At 34.2% G+C, this 14649-nt stretch overlaps 1 pseudogene; it reads right to left on the reverse strand.

Annotated features, from left to right (window-relative positions):
• Positions 1-4734: 4734 nt before the first annotated feature.
• On the reverse strand, positions 4735-5252 carry LOC140710122 (ubiquitin-ribosomal protein eS31 fusion protein-like; annotated as a pseudogene).
• Positions 5253-14649: the final 9397 nt, after the last annotated feature.

A 14649-nucleotide genomic window follows, 5' to 3' on the forward strand; every position in this document is an offset into this window, starting at 1 on the left:
ATACCATGTTGCACATGTTAAATCTACACAATCTCTTATTTGTCAATCATACATCAATAAAGCTGGAAAAATATATTTATCTCCATCCATTTGGGACGCTATTACAAAATACCTTGTACTGGGTAATTTATAAATATCAGAAATTTATTGCTCACAGTTTGGAAGCTGGGAAATCTAAGATTAAGGTGCCAGCAGATTCCGTATCTGGTGAGAGCTCTGCCTAAAACATGGTGCCTGTTGCTAGCCTCATATGGCAGAATGGGCAAACAGGCTGTCTTCCTTCAAGACTCTTTGGTGAGGGCATTGATCCCATTTATGTAGCCAGAGTCCTCATGATCTAATCACTTCCTAAAGATTCTACCTCTCAATACAACCACATTGAGTATTATGTTACAAGATATGAATTTTGGGGGAACACAAAAATTCAGAACATATCAATATTGAATTAAAGATCAATCAATGAAGGCATACTAATAGTTATTTTTTAAAAAATAAAAATAAAGATTTGGAAACAAGTATATTTTTTATAAAAATATATAAGGCTTGCTAGGCATGGTGGTTCATGCCTGTTATTCCAGCATTTTGGGAGGCTGAGGCAGGAGGATTGCTTGAGCCCAGGAGTTCAAGACCAGCCTGGGCAACATAGCGAGGCACCATGTCTACAAAAAATTAAAAATTGGCTGGGCATGACTTTTCGGTGCAATCATGTCCCAATCACTCAGGAGGTTAAAGTAGGAGGATTGCTTGAGCCTAGGCATTTGAGGTTGCAATGAGCCATCTGGGTGACAAAGTGAACCTCACATCTATGAAAAACTAAAAACTAGTTTTTGGGGAACTCCTTTAGTCCCAGCTACTCCAGAGCTTAAAGTAGGAGGATCACTTGAGCCCAGGCAATTGAGGTTGCAATGAGCCATGATCACACCACTGCACTCCAGTCTGGGTGACAGAGCAAGACCGTGTCTTAAAAAAATACATAACATACATAAGGCCAAATAAATCATTAAATATAGAAGAAATTAAAGAGATAGCAGTCACCATTTCATAATCACCATAGCAATAATAGAAAAAAGTTTTCAGTAGATGAAAAAACAGTGAATAAAATATATTTGAAAAACAAGAGATGCATGTAGGCTGAATGCACTATTTAGCAAATTACTTATTAACTACAAAGGGGAAAAGTACTTTTTAAATAAATTTGGTGAAGAATATTTTAAGTGAGTTAACTTAATATTACCTGTAATATTAAACGTTGATGTCATGTGCTTTGCAATGTGATGAACTAATTGCCCAAGTACCATTCACACCTGAAATTCTTAACCAGAATTTAGTATTTAAGAAACAATAAGACAATTAAAATTAGAACAAATTCTGCAAAAACAACAACAACCAAAAATTAGAATGGGATAAAATACCAAGGAATCCAACTTACAAGGGATGTAAAGGACCTCTTCAAGGAGAACTACAAACCACTGCTCAGTGAAATAAAAGAGGGCACAAACAAATGGAAGAACATACCATGCTCATGGATAGGAAGAATCAATATTGTGAAAATGGCCATACTACCCAAGGTAATTTATAGATTCAATGCCATCCCCATTAAGCTACCAATGACCTTCTTCACAGAATTGGAAAAAAAACTGCTTTAAAGTTCATATGGAACAAAAAAAGAGCCCGCATTGCCAAGACAATCGTAAGCCAAAAGAACAAAGCTGGAGGCATCACGCTACCTGATTTCAAACTCTACTACAAGGCTACAGAAACCAAAAGCAGCATGGTACTGGTACCGAAACAGAGATATAGACCAATGGAATAGAACAGAGCTCTCAGAAATAATATCACACATCTATAGCCATCTGATCTTTGACAAACCTGACAAAAACAAGAAATGGGGAAAGGATTCCCTATTTAATAAATGGTGCTGGGAAAATTGGCCAGCCATAAGTAGAAAGCTGAATCTGGATCCTTTCCTTACTCCTTATACAAAAATTAATTCAAGATGGATTACAGACTTAAATGTTGGACCTAAAACCATAAAAACCCTAGAAGAAAACCTAAATAATACCATTCAGGACATAGGCATGGGCAAAGACTTCATGTCTAAAACACCAAAGCAACGGCAGCAAAAGCCAAAATTGACAAATGGGATCTCATTAAACTAAAGAGCTTCTGCACAGCAAAAGAAACTACCATCAGAGTGAACAGGCAACCTACAGAATGGGAGAAAATTTTTACAATCTTCTTATCTGACAAAGGGCTAATATCCAGAACCTACAAAGAACTCAAACAAATTTACAAGAAAAAAAACAAACAACCCCATCAAAAAGTGGGCAAAGGATATGAACAGACACTTCTCAAAAGAAAGCATTCATAGAGCCAACAGACACATGAAAAAATGCTCATCATCACTTGCCATCAGAGAAATGCAAATCAAAACCACAATGAGATACCATCTCACAACAGTTAGAATGGCAATCATTAAAACGTCAGGAAACAACAGGTGCTGGAGAGGATGTGGAGAAATAGGAACACTTTTACACTGTTGGTGGGATTGTAAACTAGTTCAACCATTGTGGAAAACAGTGTGGCAATTCCTCAAGGATCTAGAACCAGAAATATCAATAGACCCAGCCATCCAATTACTGGGTATATACCCAAAGGATTATAAATCATGCTGCTATAAAGACACATGAACACGTATGTTTATTGCAGCACTATTCACAATAACAAAGACTTGGAATCAACATAAATGTCCATCAATGACAGACTGGATTAAGAAAATGTGGCACATATACACCATGGAATACTATGCAGCCATAAAAAAGGATGAGTTTGTGTCCTTTGTAGGGACATGGATGCAACTGGAAACCATCATTCTCAGCAAACTATCGCAAGAACAGAAAACCAAACACCGCATGTTCTCACTCATAGGTGGGGACTGAACAATGAGATCACTTGGATACAGGAAGGGGAACATCGCACTCTGGGGCCTATTGTGGGGAGGGGGTAGAAGGGAGGGATAGCATTAGGAGATATACCTAATGTAAATGACGAGTTAATGGGTGTAGCACACCAACATGGCACATGTATACATATGTAACAAACCTGCACGTTGTGCACATATACCCTAGAACTTAAAGTATTAAAAAACAAAAAACAAAATAAAAACCTAGAATGGACTCTTTTAAAATATCAATATCTATAATATTTAAAATAGCAAAAAGTTTGTGGGAAGTTTATAGTTTAAAGAAAACTAAAGAATATATGAGAACAAAATAAAATGCACAAACTCTATTTGGATTGTATATTTTTTAAAGTTGATAACATATATCATTGGCTTAATTGACAGTCGGTAGAATTTAATATAGGCTCTATATTAGATAATGTCATTGTATCAATGTTAAATATCCTTGGTATGGCAATTTTATAGTGGTTGTGTAAGAGAATGTTCTTCTTCTCAGATGATTAATGTTTCGTGCTGAATTAATTAGGGTGAAGTGTCACGATATTTGCAACTAATCCTGAAATGATTTATTAATAGAATAGAAGAGAGAGAGAAAAAAAGTGATGATACAGTATCAACTGACATATATAGGCAAAGGATATATGTGGTTCCCCTTTTGATATAAAATTTGTGAAAAATTCAAATGTTCGGTAATTTGTTTACTATGTTCTATATTCCTTATGAAAGAATAAAATAACTTTATCAATTTTGTCGTATAATCTGTGGATTACTTGCATTAAGATAATTAACAACAAATTCCCAATAAAGCAGCCATTTACACAGACAATTAAAATAACCACAGAAATTTAGAGGTGCAAGGGTTTTGAGAGTTAGAAGACATAGAATCATAAATTCTCACTCTTTACGTTAGTCTTTTGATCATTTGTTGTCCTTCCTCCATTACAAATCTTTATCCATTTCTTTTCAATCAGGATTTAATAAGTTTTAGCTTCCCTTAACATAAAAATCAAAAATAAACTCCTTTCCTCAACTCAAAGCCTGTCTGCTTATCCACTCTCCTCTGTCCAACTAAACCTCGTTCACTCTCCTCAGCTGATTCTTCTTCTACACATGGCACCTACCACTCCAGGGAATCAACTCTTGTCAAGGACACTTATGTCCCCATTGTTGATCCCGTAGGTACCTTCCAGTGCTCTTCCTTTTCTTGTGCACCCCCTAAGGCTTATTTAATAAGGTTAACCACTTCTTTCTTCAGGAGGGGGGGAAAAAGAGAGGGAACAAACAAACAAAATAACTTCACTTAGCTTTCACAATTCTCTCATTATTTTCTTACTGCTTATTTTAGATATTTTCTTATCAGTGTTCTTATCAGATTATATTGCTTCCTGGTTCTTCAAATATTTCGGTTTGTCAGCTGTCTGTCCTAGCTGTCTTTCCTTCTCCTAAGGTCCACAGGAAATTTTATGTGACTTACATTTTCAAAAATCATCTGTATGCTGGTGCCCACAAAATCTTGTCAAAATAAATATCTGTACTAATTATTCCAGTTTACTATAATGCACCTTCTTTTGATATCTTGCAGAGATTTGAAATTAAACATGTCTAGCATTTTATACTTTCATTGTTTCCTATGTTAATGGAAATATTTTAATTAAAAAATATTTATAAAGTGCCTAGTACATTACAGCTATTTTCTGAGGAACTACATCAGTCAACAAAGAGATAGATTTTGTGTTTTTTTAAGTTCACACTTTTTATTAACTCATAAACAATTACTTGTCTTCTGATCTGCTGAAGCAGTAAGTCAGGTCACATTTGCCACAATAATGTCTATTACAGTGACTGGCCATAAAAATTTCCGTACTGCATTCATCTGAAGGACATTGAAGGTGATTAATTTTGTCGTTCTTATCTACCTTATACTATTTCAGGACAGCCAGCATAACCTTCTTTCTCTTATGCTTATTCTACTTGGAAGTGGTACAAGACTTCTTCCTTTTCTTAGCGTCTCCAGGAAGTCTCAGCACAAGGTGAAGTGTGGACTTATTTTTAATGTCCTAGTCAAAGTACCCCCATCTTCCAGTTGCTTACCAGTAAAGATCAGTCTTGGCTGATCAGGAGGAATTCCTTCCTCGTGCTAGATCTTGGCCTTTACATTTTCTATTGTATTGGAGACTTCAACCTTACAGGTATTCCCTGTAAGGATTTTTATGAAAATTTTACATTTTGGTGGCAGTTGCACTGCAGATGGCAAATCAAAAAAAGAACAAAAGAGAGAGATTCTTAACATGGCCAATCTCACATTAAGTCATACAAGCCAGAAACATGAATCACATGCTTAACATATCCCTCTTCTTTACCACCCCATTAAATCAGCATATGCCCTGAATTCACTTTTTATTTGCTCATTTCTCTCCAAGAATAAAACATTCCTATTCTTTTTTTATCCATAATATTAGGTAATAACCAGAATAACTTTTAAACCCATGCCAGTAAATTTGAATCCATGCCAATTGATCAATTACAACTTCATGTTCGTAACTATGCTTCTGAAAGCCAGTCAATCAGTAGCAGCCAATTACCAATAGCCATGCTCCATACACCCTCACTTTTGGAAATCTGCCAATTCCTGAGCATTTAATATTATTTCCTTTGTTTCAATTTACTTCTGTATAAAATCAGCAATTTGTTTGGTTTAGAGATATATCCCTACATGCACAGCTCTCCCTTGAATAGCAGGAAGAAATTCAGTTTTTTAAAAAAATCTTTATACGAAATATTGGCTTTTTCTTTACACATTTCTATTCTCATTATTATTACTTTAAAGCATATCCACCTGAGTTAATGCAACAGTTCCTTCATTGGTCTATGGGCACTGTCATTTTCTCTTTAATCCATTTTTCAAACCTCAAACAATTCACAATATGGGATCAGTATTACCTTGATAATAAAATGAGACAGAAGCATCATAAGAAAATAAAATTACAAACCAATATCCCTTGTGAAGGTACCTAAAGAAGTCCTCAACAAAATATAAGCACACTGAATCCAACAACATATAAAAAGATTAGACACCATGACCAGATGGGGTATATACCAGGAATGATGCACTGGTTTAACATATGAAAATCAGTCAATGTACTTCATATGAATGAAATAAAGGGGAAAAAATGGTCATCTCAATTGATGCACAAAAGGCATTTGACAAAATCCAATACTCATTCATGATTAAAAACACTTGATAATACTAGAAATAGAATACAGGTTCCTCAACCTTATATAGGCACTTATAAGTTAACGTCATGTTTAATATGAAAGAACAAATACTTTCTCCCTAAGATCAGGAAGGAGAAAAGGATCCCTACTCTTGACACTTGCATTTAACATTGTATTGGGGTTCTAGTGAGGACAATCAGTCAAGAAGAAATAAACAGAATGAAATTGTGAAGAAAAAGTAAAACTATTACTATTTTTGCATCATGAACAGCATGATTTGTATGGTTGTCCCTCTGTATCCCTGGGGGATTGGTTCTAAGAACACTGTGGATACCAAAATTGGCACATGCTCAAGTGCAATATATAAAATAACTTAGTATTTGCATATGATCTACATTCTCCCTCATACTTCAAATTATCTCTAGATTACTTATAATACCAAATATTATGTAAATAGTTATGCTATATTTTAATTGGTATTTTTATTGTATTTTTTTCAGCAATAATTCAATTTTTGATTGTTGCTAGTTGAATCCATGAAGGCAGAAGCTCTGAATACAGAGGGAAGCTCTGAATACAGAGAGATGACTGTATATAGAAAATCCAGGGTAATCCACAAAAACAAAACAAAAAAAATCTTTTAGAACTAACAAATTAGCTTGTCAAGGCTCCAAGATATAAGATCAATACAGAAAATTCATTTTATTTCTTTACACTGGCAATGGATAGTCTAGAAATATTATTAATAAAACAATTCCATTTAGAATAACATCCAAACAATAATAAGGAATATATTTAACAACAGAAGTGTAATACCGGTACAATCAAAACACTAAAACATTATTGAAAGAAGTTAATGAAGACCTAAGTAAATGGGAATATATCATAACGTCATAAATTGGGGGATTTATTATCATTCAGATAGCAATATACCCTAGATTGATTTACAGATTTATTGCAGTCCTTATAAAACACCAATTAATTGCTATTACAGAAATTGACACGATAATACTATAGCCAAATCAATCTTGAAAAAGAACAAAGTTGGAGGACTCACTTTTTTTATTTCAAAACTTACTACAAAGCTACAGTAATCAAAACAGTGTGGTACAAACATAAAGATAGACATATAGAACAATAAAATATAATTGAGATCCCCCAAATAAACCCATACATTATGGCCAATTGATGTTTAACAAGGGTTCTATGACAATTTAATGGGGGAAATCATGGGCTCTTCAACAAATGATACTGGAACAATTGGATATCCACATGCCAAATAATGAAGTTATACCTGTTTACCTCATTCTGTATACAAAACAAAATTCAAATGAATAAATTATCTACATTTAAGACTTAAAACTATAAAACTCTTAGAAGAAAACATAGGGTGAAATCTTTGTGACCTTTGTATAGTTTCTTACAGGTGATAACAAAAGAATAAGTGATAAAAAAATATGAATACATTGGGCTTTATAAAAATTAAAAAGTTGTGTTCGTCAAAGGACAATGAAATGAAAACACATGACAGTTATATCCAGAATACATAAATAAATTTATGTTTCAACAATAAAAGCACAAGTTAACCCAATTAAAACATACAAAAGGACTTGACATTTTTCCATAGAGAATATAGAAATATCCAACAAACCCATAAAAGTTGTTCCACTCCATTTATCACATGGGAAATTCATGTCAAAACCATGATGAGAAACCACTTCCCACCCAACAGAATGGGTAAAATTTTAGAAAAAATTGACCATAACAAAGAATATCATGCCTGTGGAGGAATTAGTACCCCTCATACACTGTTGATGGGAGTAGAAAATGGTATAGTCACTTTGAAAAAAGTGTGGAAGTTCCTCAAAATGTTAAACCTAGAGTTACCATATAACCCAGCAAATACACTCATAGTTATGTACCCAAGTGGAATGAAAATATGTATCTGTGCAAAATCTTGTCCAAGAATGTTCATAACGACATTATTCAAAATAGCCAAAAAATGGAAACAACCCAAATGTCCATCAACTAATGAATGGATAAACAAATGTGTATAGTCATACAATGGAGTAGTATTCAATTATAAAATCGAATGAAGTACTGATACGTGCTACAACATGGATGAGCTTTGAAAACATTATTCTAAATTAAATAATCCTGTCATGACAAACCACATATTATATGATTCCACATATCATGATATGTGATATGACATATCCCAAAAAGGCAAATACATAAAGACAAATAGATTAGCAGTTTTTCAGGGTGGGAGAGAGGAAGGAATAAACAGTGAGTGCTACAAGGAGTGAGGTTTCTTTTAGGATGATAAAAATATGCTGAGATTAGATAGTGGTGATGGGTAAACAAATCTGTGACTCCTAAAAACCACTGGATTATACATTTAAAGGGTGTTTATGGTATGCAATTTATTTCTCAGTAATTATTATAAAAATAAAAACTAACCCAGAGTAATCTATCTAAAATGAAAACTAACCTTATTAATGTTTTCTTGTTTAACATTTTTCAACCACCTCCCCTTATCAGCCTCTGATAACCCTCACTACAACAATCCAACCTACTCTCACTGAATGGTTTAATGAGGGACTCTCAGCAGTTGGTCACTGCTTACTCTGTCCCAAACTGAATCAGTCCACCAAATGTTTGTCCCTCTGTCTCTTTAACTTACTTCTTCCCTTCTCATTTGTCTAACAAATCCACTGATCTTTCTATACCTTTATTCAATGAGTTACCTTAGAGTCTTTTTCCCACTCTTAGAAGCATACTTACCTGACACAAGGCAAAAATAAATCACTGAATGTTTGCTGAGGAATTCTCTATATAAACTCATTTCCAAATCACTCTTAATGCCAAGAGAACACATAAATAATACAAGTAGTCAGGCTCATGTGGATAGCAAGAACAACTTAAGACTGTATGTTGTCACACAACAACTCCGTGTCTCAAGTCAGCCTGGTCCTAGAGAAAGAAAAAATGTATGGAATGGCCACAGCTTAGAATAAAATGAATAAAGAGTACAGTAATGAAGTGCCACACAAGATTACGAAGGCCCTCCTCTTAGTAATGCCAGTGTTTAACTTCAAATCCTTGTTTAGACTCAGACTGAATCCTAAACTCTTGAGCATCATATCCAAACTCCCTGAGATCTGGACATACTATCTTTTTTCTAATCTTAAATATTACTTCTACTTTGTAATCCAAGAAAATATAGATATTTTCATTTTACTCTAGGATATCCTGTGCTTCTTGCTTCCTTTATATGTGCTTGCTCTGCTCTTTCTGTCTAGTTGACGCTTTAATTGATATTACTTGCTTCCATTTTTCATTTTTTCTTCAGTCTGACATCTTACATCTTGCCTAAAAACATGACCAAATTGTTTTTGTCCTAAAATAAATATATATTGAATGCTGGTCTTTCTCTAAACCATTTTCCTACATTTATTCATGTAAAACATCATCTTATAGAATTATTACCAGCAAGACAAAAAATTTCTCCCACTGTAGACATCCTAAAAAATGCTAAGGAAAATATAACCACAAATTTTGTGTTCTCAAGAAAATAAGATAATTCTACAGGTGGTGAGAGTGATGAAATAGAATATAATTTTGTTATGAGGATCCTTAAACCACAGGTGTCTTGAGGCTATTTACAGATCTTACTAATCTAGAATCCTGGGAAAATAAAATCTTTGCTGAGATTTCACATGTGCAGGTCTGTCTTTCTCCACTGGCAACTGAAATTTATTATTTATATTACTGATATGGTCCATTTACTTAAAAGTTGTTATTGCCCAGTGCTGCCTAGAAGACACAAATGTAAATATTATCTGAAGGAGTTCAACTTCAATTCAGAATGCATAAGATTCCCACATGTAAAACCTACCATAGTTCAACTCACTATAGAAAATTTCCGAAAGGAGAAATAGACAAGCCACCACAATTAAGAATTAGCACCAAGAGGCCGGGCGCAGTGGCTCACGCCTGTAATCCCAGCACTTTGGGAGGCCGAGGCAGGCAGATCACGAGGTCAGGAGTTTGAGACCAGTCTGACCAACATGGTGAAACCTTGTCTCCATTAAAAATACAAAAATTAACCGGGCTTGGTGGCAGGTGCCTGTAATCCCAGCTACTCAGGAGGCTGAGGCAGGAGAATCACTTGAACCCAGGAGGTGGAGCTTGCAGTGACCAAGATCGTGCCATTGCACTCTAGCCTGGGCAACAGAACGAGACTCCATCTCAGAACAAAACAAAACAAAAAAAGAATTAGCAGAAATAACAAGTAGCAAAATAAGATCTTTATCTAAAAACTTCAAATTTAAAAATTGGGAAAGAGAATATAAGCTAAGCATGTTCTAAAGATCTAACTAAATAAAATAGTTGAAGAGATAAATTAAGATGCTTTGAAAATATATCTAATACACAGAATTATTAAAGCAGATTCATGTAATTTCTCACCAAACAAATCTGCAAAAAAAATTGGTGTATATTAAATTATTTATTGAATGATTGCTAGTAATTGAATGATATTATAAACAAATAAATATCAGTAATTAGAGGACTGAATGGATAAATTAAAGTATATCCACAAAATAGATTACTATGCATCTGAACCTTGTGCTATGCATCAGAAAGCTTCTTGGAAACTATAGTCTTATATTATTAGGTGCAAAAACAAGTGGAAGAGTAATGTCTATTGTGTGCTACCATTTGTGATAAATGGAAGGGCGAGGACACATGTTTTAATTGCCTTATAGGTATAAAAATGTCTCTGGAATATAGTATTAACAAAAAGTTAGTATTAATAGTGGGCAATGGGAAGTTTATGAATGAAGTTCAGAAGAGAATTTTCATAATATATTTTTTTATGGTTCAAGGTCACGTCAGAAAGAAGTCCGTCATGGTTTAACTGAAGATACACTTTTACCTAAGAGATTTTAGCCAAGTAGCAGTAAAGTTGAATAAATTAATAAGGAAGGTTGAGGAATCTGGAGATTAGTAACAGTGGAAAGCCATTATCATCCCTGCTATTGATGGAAAAAGGGAGGGCATAATTTTGTAGGAACTCAGTGAGAGCTGCTGGAAGAAAGGATGACCTGATCAGATCTGTGATTGTAGTAGGGCAGCAACTGAATGCCAAAGCCAAAGCAGAGAGAAAAAGGGAAGCAACATTCACATCTCTCTTCCCTTTAGCCCTCTAATTGTCTGGTGCCTTTCACTGGACAAACTCAATCAGAAGTCAGATAACAAGGAACCCTGGCAGTGTAGCCCATAAGGGTATGCCCTGGAGCACAGAGCAGAAGAGAGAAAAAGAATATATGAAGAAATGGATGACAGATGGTGATACACAGCAAAGCCCCTTTTAAAATGTTTTTGATGTTCAAATTATGTGACTTATTTACTATTTAACGAAAATACATTTTATATAGAAGTACACATAGAAGAAATTATTTATGAATTGGGAGTATTATCTTTTAAAGTAAAGTATTGATAAAAAAATACATTTTATATAGAAGTACACATAGAAGAAATTATTTATGATCTGGGAGTATTATCTTTTTAAGTAAAGTATTGATAAATGCAACATCATCAAAATGTAAAACTTTTGTTCATTATAAAATGCCATAACCAAGTTACAAACAAAATCTTCAGATTGAGAAGACAGATTTATAATGCACATAACTGACATCAGATTAGTAACAAGGATATACAACGATGGTCTTCTAATAATTGATTAAAAATTATAAACAACTCCAAACAACAAAGAGCAAAGATTTTAAAATGCAATTTAAGGAAAATGAAATCAAAGTAATCAATAAGCAGAAAAAAAGCATGCTCAAGCTTGCCATTAATTATGTAAATGCAAATTAAGATCAGAATTAGATACCATGCTGCATACAGATATTTTTAAAATGAGAAGTCTGATGACTTTATGTTAGCAAGACATTGGCACAAAAGTAGTTCTTATGCATGGCCAGTGAATAACAGAACATTTGGAAAGCAATTTAGCAATATCTAGTTAAAGTCTAAGATTTACGTTCCCTCTAAACCAGTAACTGCATCCTGAAATACATCACCCTAGGGAACTCTCACTTATTTGCACCTGAAGACATCCGCAAGATTGTTCACTGCAGCTTTGTTTGTAATGGCATAAATAATGGCAAATCACTTGAATATTTATTAATAGGACAGTGGAATTTTTTGCCATATTCATACAACAGAAGAATAGGCGGCAGTGAAAACGAATGAATTAGAGCTGCATTATCAAACTTAAGTGTCACGCAAAAAGGACAAACTGCAGATAACATGATGTATATAAAGTTGAACCGTATGCAAAATAACATTATATATTGTTTTGGTATAATAGTAAGGGTGATGCCATATTTAGGATAGAGATTAAGGCATTGCAGATGAGTATATGAAAGATTTCACGGAAAAATGTTCCTTTTTTCCTAAACTAAGATGAGTATGATAATTTCACTATATCTTTATAAGTACTTAGGTATATCTGAAATATAGCTACTAGTAGATAATTTTATTATGCTTTGACAAATGTCAGTTAATATCTGCAACTACTCTATGAATGTCATGTTAGTCACAGCTATTACAGTAGCAATGACTGATAACAATATCAAAGATAATGTAGATTACCAAAAATAAAAAATCATCTCAACTAATAATGAAATACAGAGAGGATCTTAGAGTTAACGACATGTAAAAATATGTTTTAACCCAAATCTTTCTGACTATAGACTTTCTATTGATTCTCAAATCCTGCATATAATTTCCAGCTCTACATTCCATTGACACCTCATACCTGCCTTTCCATTTTCTTTGCTGCCTCTCATATTCTCTTTGCCATCTTCTCGGTCACTCAAACATAACAACTTTATATTATTTCTACTTTTTTTTTTCCTTTTTCTTACTCTCCACATGCAGTAATTAATTTGCATAATCCCCTAGCATTCATTGCCATCTTCCTTTTCCTGTTGGCATCACTTCTTGTAAGGTTGTTGAAATCATAATTTTATTTTATTATTTTATTTTATTTTATTTTATTTTATTGAGACGGAGTCTCGCTCTGTCGCCCAGGCTGGAGTGCAGTGGCCGGATCTCAGCTCACTGCAAGCTCCGCCTCCCGGGTTTACGCCATTCTCCTGCCTCAGTCTCCGAGTAGCTGGGACTACAGGCGCCCACCACCTTGCCCGGCTAGTTTTTTGTACTTTATAGTAGAGACGGGGTTTCACCGTCTTAGCCAGGATGGTCTTGATCTCCTGACCTCGTGATCCGCCCGTCTCGGCCTCCCAAAGTGCTGGGATTACAGGCTTGAGCCACCGCGCCCGGCCTGAAGTCATATTTTAACTAGATCTTTTGTTTCCAGCCCGCTTCCTCCGGTAACTTAATTACCAAAGTAATCTTCCTAGAGCCTAAGTACAATCCTATGAAGTTTCTGATCTAACATTTCTTTTGCAAGTCCAATATATTTCCAGTGCCTCCAAGGAAAATTTATTTCAAGGCCCTGCCACAATTTCTCAACTGCCTCACCAATCCACTGTGATCTTCCATATATAGTTGCAAACAAGTTCCTGCTTTGCTTCTTGATGGCCTTTAATTTTCATTTGTGAATGCTATTTTGTCCTGGTTAAATAATGTAATTGATTTGTAATTTATTGTAAAACACCCTAATTTCTGTCTTCAAGTTTCTGTGTATTAATATATTTTTGGTTTGTTGCCAGTCACATATTTTTCACATCGCTTGAGTCATGGAATACTTTTTCTACTTGTTTTAGCCACCTGATTATTTGAGGGCGATTCAACAATTGATTTTGGGTTTTATTACATGTAGTCAGCAATACTAGGTCCTTTATAAAACAGATATAATTAGATTTTAATGCTTTCTCCCACTTTGTTTTCTTATATATACGATTTTGTATCTTTTTGTATTACAGGAGATTATAATTGTATTTATGTGGACTAATATCATAAATGAAAGCAGATTTAGACAATTTAGGTGCACATTTTGACACACAGGTAATTCATTCAAGGCATGCACATTAGTTGCTGAAGCTCATCAGTTAGGAAAACATTTTTCTATACAGATTAAAGATTCCAAATCAAAAGCCAAAATCTAAAATGCTCCAAAATTTGAAACTTTTTGAGTATTGACTTGATGCTCAAAGGAAATGCTAACTGGAACATATTGGATTTGGGATTTCAGATTTGGGCTGCTCGACCTGTAAATATAATGCAAGTATTCCAAAATCTGAAAAAAAAATGAAATTTGAAACACCTGGTCTCAAGCATTTTGAATAAGGAATACTGAACTTGTGTTATATATTTGGTCATTGAATGCTGTAGATAATAGTTAAACTTAAAAAATAAAAGTAAAAAGTCAACAAAAGCAATATTTTTAATATCTGTGGCATTTGTCACAGGCTTAGTAATGTCAATTGATT

Source organism: Chlorocebus sabaeus, chromosome 24 (genome assembly GCF_047675955.1).
Source record: "Chlorocebus sabaeus isolate Y175 chromosome 24, mChlSab1.0.hap1, whole genome shotgun sequence".
Lineage (NCBI taxonomy): Eukaryota > Metazoa > Chordata > Mammalia > Primates > Cercopithecidae > Chlorocebus > Chlorocebus sabaeus.